General features: G+C 37.4%; 1 non-coding gene across 1 annotated transcript; it reads right to left on the bottom strand.

The window, feature by feature from the left end:
- Positions 1 to 1,913: 1,913 nt before the first annotated feature.
- Positions 1,914 to 2,020, bottom strand: LOC128039423 (small nucleolar RNA R71). The gene has a single exon (XR_008193926.1). It is a non-coding gene; the product is annotated as a small nucleolar RNA R71 (small nucleolar RNA).
- Positions 2,021 to 6,391: the final 4,371 nt, after the last annotated feature.

Raw genomic sequence — 6,391 nt, 5'->3', positions numbered from 1 at the left:
CCCTCCTCAGCTATAAAATCCCCCTCGGCTGGTCATTTTGAAAACACACCTCAAGCATTCACATCTTTCCTCTCTTCTCTCCACTTTCTCTCTTCTTTTCCATTCCAAAATTGCCTTGCTCTCTTGTAGATTTCTCCTCTTAGGAAAGGGACATTCATCAGCTATTTGGAGCAGAAATTAAGTGTTCATAGAAGCCTTGGTCGACGATGACAACAGAGAAGGAAGAACAGAGAAACTAGTAAAGCCACGGAAAAACATCGGATTTGATTCTTGTTCCCTATCTCTTTAATTTCTGTTGTTGTTATGCTGAACATATCTATGAATATTTATGTTGTTGGAATGGTTAATTTAATAAATTTAGCTTGAATTTAATTCGTGTTAGGTTGATTGCATTTCGTTTGTTAAAATTATTGAAATTGTATTTGTGTTGTTATAGGCCCCGGTAAGATGCTTGATTAAGTAAAATAATGACTAAGTTATTCTTACATTACAATTGTTAGGTAACTAATGAATTAATTATTTAAACGGATTGAAATTGTAATTAATGGACACAATACTTAATCAGTGCATGTTTAATGATCTAAGGTAGCTGAGGGTTAGATTAGCAATGATATTTGACGATAAATTTGCCTTTCATAACTTGCAAGATTATTGTGATCAAACTGTTTCAAGGTAAGGATACTTTGTTACCTCACATAGTCTTTTATGTGCTTATTAAATCGAGTTAATTGTTTGAATTGACATAAGGATATGTATAAGAGATTATTTTGATTTAATAAGTATGTATGTGCAATAACATATTTGCCTATTAAGATTTGTTTAATCGATTGAATTGATAAATGGATATAGTCAAGAGATAAATGGATTTTGGTCCGTGAGTATGTTCATAAGTTAGCAAATTACCGAGTTGCCGTGAAATTATTCGTAACAATATAAACACGAGTTTAATAATTCTAAGTTAAGAAATGTAATTAATCTAATACAATTATGTCATCTTGATTAAAATCGTATTTTGAAATCGTGCATTTGAGATTTATTTATTTAGTTTACTTAGTTTAAAATCTTAGTTTTTAATCATCCTATCCAAACAAAGTATTTTTCTTCACCAAAGTGTTTTAAATAGCATTCATAAAAAATTCTTTTCATAGTCCTTGTGGGTACGATAACTCGACATTTACTTGTCACTTTATTACTTGTTGCAATTGTGTACACTTGCATAGTTCCGTCGTTCCAATTTTTTGGTGCTGTTGCTAGGGACTGTGTTTTAAAAAAGTCATTATTTGTGAAGTTGTTAGTTTTGCATTTTGGTTTATTTTTCTATTCAAATTTTAACTTAGTTAATTTTTTTGTGATTATTTCAGGTGTTTATGAGTATTTACCGAATCATCAATTTACTCTTTGTACACCCTGAGATTGAACGAACTTTTCAACAGCGAAGAAGACAAGCAAGTCAAAGAAGGACTGAAGAGATGAACTTCGAAAATCTTAATCAAGGAAACAGCGCAAACCTTGCTCAAAATCCTATCCTTATTACTGATGATAGGTATAGAGCTTTGAGATAGTATGTCGTGCCAGTCTTTTATGATCTTAATCTGGGTATTAGGATACCTAAAATTGAGGCACAACAAATTGAGTTAAAGCCAGTAATGTTCCAGATGCTTCAGATAGTGGGCCAATTCAATGGAATGCCTACTGAAGATCCTCACCTACACTTAAGACTGTTTATAGAGGTGAGAGATTCTTTCAAGTTAGTCGGAGTACCCGAAGATGCATTATGATTGAAGTTGTTCCCATATTTACTAAGGGACAAAGCTTGAGCTTGGTTGAACTCATTACCACCAAACTCAATTTCAACATGGTAAGAGTTAGAAGAAAAATTCCTTATGAAGTACTTCCCACCTAGCAAGAATGCTAAGTTGAGGAACGAGATCTCTGCTTTCCAACAAATGGATGATGAGTCATTGTATGAGGCATGGGAAAGGTACATAGAATTATTACGGAAGTGCCGTCATCACGGAATCCTACATTGCATACAAATTGAGACATTTTATAATGGTCTCAATGCTCACATGTGGATGGTAGTGGATGCTTCTGCTAATGGTGTTCTCCTTTTTAAGTCTTAAAACGAGGCTTATGAAATCATTGAGAGGATTGCCAGCAACAATTATCAATGGCCAACCAATTGACCTGCGTTAGGAAGACGAGTTGCTGGAATACATGAAGTAGACGCTCTTACTTCACTCGCATCTCAAGTATCATCAATATCCTCAATGTTAAAAATTCTTACTACTAATGGGTGTAATAGTTTGGAAACACAACCACTGAATCAATTTGAAAATGTAGCCTGTGTTTATTGTGGGGAAGGACATTTGTTCGAAGAATGTCCATCGAACCCAAAATCTGTGTATTACATGGGTAACCAGAACAAAAATCGAGGAAGGCAAGGGCTGCAATCCAATTTTCCATAACCCATCATGGCGAAACCACCCAAATTTTTCCTGGAGTAACCAAGAGGCAGGAACCAGTAACAATTATGTCCGACCTAGATCGACTAGCCACCTAGTTTTTCCCAACAAGCTCAGAAACCAACCTAAGCTGAACCATCCAATAGCCTAGAGAATCTATTGAAGGCATACATGGCAAACAATAATGCCTCTCTAAAGAATTTGGAGAATCAAGCGGGCCAACTTGCAACTGAACTCAGAAACTGACCACAAGGTGCTTTACCTAGTGATACGGAGAATTCGAGGAATCCAGGGAAGGAGTATTGTAAACTGTTAACATTGAGGAGTGGAAAGACTTTAGAGCCCAATTCCGTCGAAGTTGAGATAGAGCCAGCTGACGGTCAAGACTCAGAGGAAGTTCCACATTGTATTGAAATTCCAGTTTCATCGAAAATTGAATCTACAAAATCTGGCAAGGTAACTTCTGAACCAGCTAATTCTGATCAACAATAACTCCGTTAGATGCAGAATTTCCACAAAAAATGAATCAATTAGTTCTAGTAAAGAAACCTCCACCACCCTACCCTCAAAGACTTTAGAAGCAGAAGCAGGAAATTTAATTCAAGAAGTTCCTAGACGTTCTCAAGAAACTTCATATCAACATCCCGTTGGTTAAAGCACTTGAAAAAATGCCGAACTACATCAAATTCAAGAGGGATATCCTGTCTAAAAATGAAAGCTTGGAGAATTTGAGACGGTAGCCCTAACGAAGGAATGCAGTGCATATCTTCAAGACAAACTACCCCCAAAATTGAAGGATCCTAGATGTTTTACCATACCTTGCAATATTGGAGCAACATATTGTGGTAAGGCACTATGTGACTTGGGTGCGAGTATCAATTTGATGCCCATGCCAATATTTAGGAAGTTGGGGATAGGTGAAGTTAGACCTACTACGGTTACACTTTAATTAGCAGATCGATCCTTAGCACATCCAGAAGGAAAAATCGAGGACGTATTGGTACATGTAGACAAATTTATCTTTCCTACTGACTTTGTGATTCTAGACTTTGAAGTAGACAAAGAGGTGCTAATCATCCTAGGAAATCCATTCTTTGCAACAGGAAGGACCCTTATTGATGTGCTGAAGGGCGAGCTCACTATGTGTGTTAAGGATGATCAGGTAACATTTAACGTTTTTAAGTCCATGCGATTTCCTGACACAATTGATGATTATTCTGCAGTGTCCGATTTAGAGGATTTAATCGGGAGAAGGAACTCAATTATGTTGAGGGCCCACTAGAACAAATTTTGACATCAGATCCTCCAAATGATAAAGAGTAGGATGAATACTTAGCTTTGTTAGAAGCTAATCAAACGGTATTCAATTCGCAATCCCACTTTGAATCTTTGGAGTTAGAGAAAAAGGATTATGCCCAACCAAAAGCTTTAAGTAGGGAGCCACCTAAATTAGAACTGAAGGTACTTCCCTCACATTTGAAATATGTTTATTTAGGTAACTCTTCTACTCTGCCTGTGATTATTTTCGCAGAACTAACTACTAAGCAAGAAGAGAAACTCATCCTGGTGTTGAAACAATTCAAGATGGCTATCGGATGGACCATAACCAATATTCGCAGAATTAGCCCATCTGTGTGCATGCATAAGATTATCTTAGAAGATGGCGAAAAAGGGATGATTGATGGACAACGAAGACTGAACCTCATCATAAAGAAGTAGTCAAGAAAGAAATCATCAAGTGGTTAGATGCGGGTATAATTTACCCCATCTCAGATAGTTCATGGGTAAGTTCGGTCCAATGCGTGCCAAAGAAAAGATGTATCACAGTCATTGAAAGCGAGAATAACGAGTTGATAGAGAACGAGAAAAGAGGTATCACAGTCATTAAAAAAGGAGGCATCACGGTCGTAGAGAACAAAAACAACGAGTTGATACCGACTAGAACGGTTACGGGATGGAGAATTTGCATCAGTTACCGAAAGCTGAACAAGGAGACTAGGAAAGATCACTTTCCTTTGCCATTGTTGGACCAGATGTTGGATACTCGTAGGACGAGATTACTACTATTTTCTCGATGGATAGTCAGGGTATAATCAGATTACAGTAGCAACAAAAGATCAACACAAAACGACATTCACCTGCCCGTACGGTACATTTGCATTTAGACGCATGGCATTTCGTTTATGTAATTCACCTGCTACATTTCAAAGATGTATGATGTCTATTTTTACTGACATGGTTGAGAAATATTTGGAAGTTTTTATGAATGATTTTTTAGTATTCAGAGATACTTACGATGTCTGATTAGCCAATCTAACTAAGGTACTAAGGCGATGCGAAGAAACAAATCTCGTACTAAACTGGGAAAAGTACCAATTTATGGTACGAAAAGGAGTTGTTCTAGGGCATCAAATAACGAGACATGGGATCAAAGTAGACAAAGCAAAGGTAGACGTTATTGAGAAACTCCCACCTCCAACATCTGTAAAGGATGTTAGGAGCTTTTTGGGCCATGCCTGTTTTTTTCGAAGATTTATCAAGGACTTCTCCAAAGTTGCTAAACCCTTATGCAAATTATTAGAGAAGGACTCTATATTCAAGTTTGAGGAATGCTTAAAAGCCTTCAACGATTTGAAGAGTCGATTAGTCACGACACCCATAATCGTCACACCAGACTAGGATTTGCCATTCGAATTGATGTGTAAAGAAAGTGACTTCGCAATCAGAGCTGTCTTGGGCGAGCGAAGGAACAATGTTTTTCATCCCATCTACTACACAAGTCGAACCCTAATAGGAGCTCAACTGAATTATACGGTAACAACAAAAGAGTTACTTGCTATTGTGTTTGCTTTCGACAAGTTTCGATCTTATCTGGTAGGTACCAAAATGACTATTTATACTGACCACTCGACAATTAAGTATTTAATTGCCAAGAAAGACGCTAAGCCGAGACTGATTTGATGGGTAGTTCTACTTCAAGAGTTTGATCTAGAAATTCAAGATTGAAAGGGAGTGGAAAACCAAGTTGCAGACCATTGTCCAGATTGGAGCCGCAAGAAGGAAACTCTCCTCTTATACAAATTTGAGAGATGTTTCCAGATGAACACATACTGAAGGTAAATCATGTCCATAATACCCCTTGGTTTGCTGATATTGCTAACTTTTTAGCTTGTGGTTTGATGCTGATTGATAAGACGTATCATCAAAATTAAAATTTTCTTCACAATGTGAAGTACTATTTTTGGGAAGAACTGTATTTTTTTAAAAACTGTGTAGATCAAATGATCAGGAGATGCGTGGCAGAAGATGTAGTACATAAGATTTTATACCATTGTCACTCAGCTCCTAGTGGGGGACACTTCGGAGGTTCACGTGCTACAGCCAAGGTATTGCAAACCGAATTCATTTGGCCAACATTATTCAAAGATGCATATGCATACGTAAAGAGTTGTGATCGATGTAAAAGGGTTGGAAATATCACCAACAGAAATGAAATGCCTCGAACAAACATCATTGAGGTAGAATTATTCAATGTTTGGGGTATTAACTTTCTTGGTCCTTTCCCTCTGTCTTTTGGTCACAAGTACGTATTAGTAGCAGCAAACTATGTGTCTAAGTGGTTTGAGGCAGAGGCATATCCGAAAAATGTGCTAAGGCTGTAATGAAGTTTTTGTAGAAACATGTGTTCACAAGGTTTGGAACCTCAAGAGCCATCATCAGTGATGAAGGGTCCTATTTTGTGAACAAGTGGTTGAAATGGTTATTAGATAAATATGGAGTGAAACACCAGGTCGCTACAGCTTACCATCCGCAGATGACTGGGCAAGCTGAATTGGCAAACAAGGAGATCAAAGGCATACTTGAGAAGGTAGCATGCCCGAACCAACGAGATTGGTCCAAAAGACTGGATGATGCTTTATGGGCTT

Source organism: Gossypium raimondii, chromosome 2 (assembly GCF_025698545.1).
Source record: "Gossypium raimondii isolate GPD5lz chromosome 2, ASM2569854v1, whole genome shotgun sequence".
Classification (NCBI taxonomy): domain Eukaryota; kingdom Viridiplantae; phylum Streptophyta; class Magnoliopsida; order Malvales; family Malvaceae; genus Gossypium; species Gossypium raimondii.
Note: the sequence above shows the minus strand (reverse complement) of the source record. Positions and strands in the feature narration are given on the sequence as shown.